At 45.4% G+C, this 665-nt stretch overlaps 1 pseudogene; it reads right to left on the bottom strand.

The window, feature by feature from the left end:
• Positions 1-208: 208 nt before the first annotated feature.
• Positions 209-358, bottom strand: LOC147622280 (U4 spliceosomal RNA; annotated as a pseudogene).
• Between the last annotated feature and the right edge of the window lie 307 nt (positions 359-665).

Consider the following 665-nt stretch of genomic DNA (forward strand, 5'->3'; position numbering starts at 1 on the left):
TTCATCACACAAGGGATCCAATCAGCTTTTGCACGCAACGGTAGAAAGGCCGTCCGTCCGTGTCTCTGCTAAAAGACCGTCCTCGTAAAAGGACATATAAGCGGCAGGAGGCCGTTTTCGCTCTGTCACAGCAGCGAGCGAGAGAGAGACCCCAGCTGCATGTCCGCCGACTAGCCTTTTTAGGGTTTGTTTGCGAGGCACACGCAGAGAGCGTGCACCTTCCAAAAATTCTCCAAGGCCCAGGGGCCGAGGAGGGGTTTTGGAAATAGTTTTCAACCAGCAATTGACGCGTCTCATATGGGAGATATACCCATAGGTTGTTAACCTTATAAAACGCCTATATTCTTGGCAGGACGATGGGCACTCTTGCGCACGTGTTTGTGTGGGGAAGCTTTAAGGGGGATTATCTATTGTATAAAATATGTAAATTTCACGCTTTCAAAATTTGCATATATCCTCATTCATCAGACAGTTAAGCTTGGAATATGTGTATGAATTCTAATTTGGTTATCAGACTCCAAAGATTTGGTTAGTGAGATTAAGGTTCCAAGATAGGCATGTTTAAGAGATTGGGGTGTACGCCTTACGCCAACCATGTGTGGGTCCAAAGCTAGACTAGCATGTGAGGCAAGTTATATATTTGCAAGCTTTGTAGGATAATACCA

The sequence above is a fragment of the Cibotium barometz genome, chromosome 29 (genome assembly GCF_041138505.1).
Source record: "Cibotium barometz isolate CiBa-2024 chromosome 29, ASM4113850v1, whole genome shotgun sequence".
Taxonomy (NCBI): domain Eukaryota; kingdom Viridiplantae; phylum Streptophyta; class Polypodiopsida; order Cyatheales; family Cibotiaceae; genus Cibotium; species Cibotium barometz.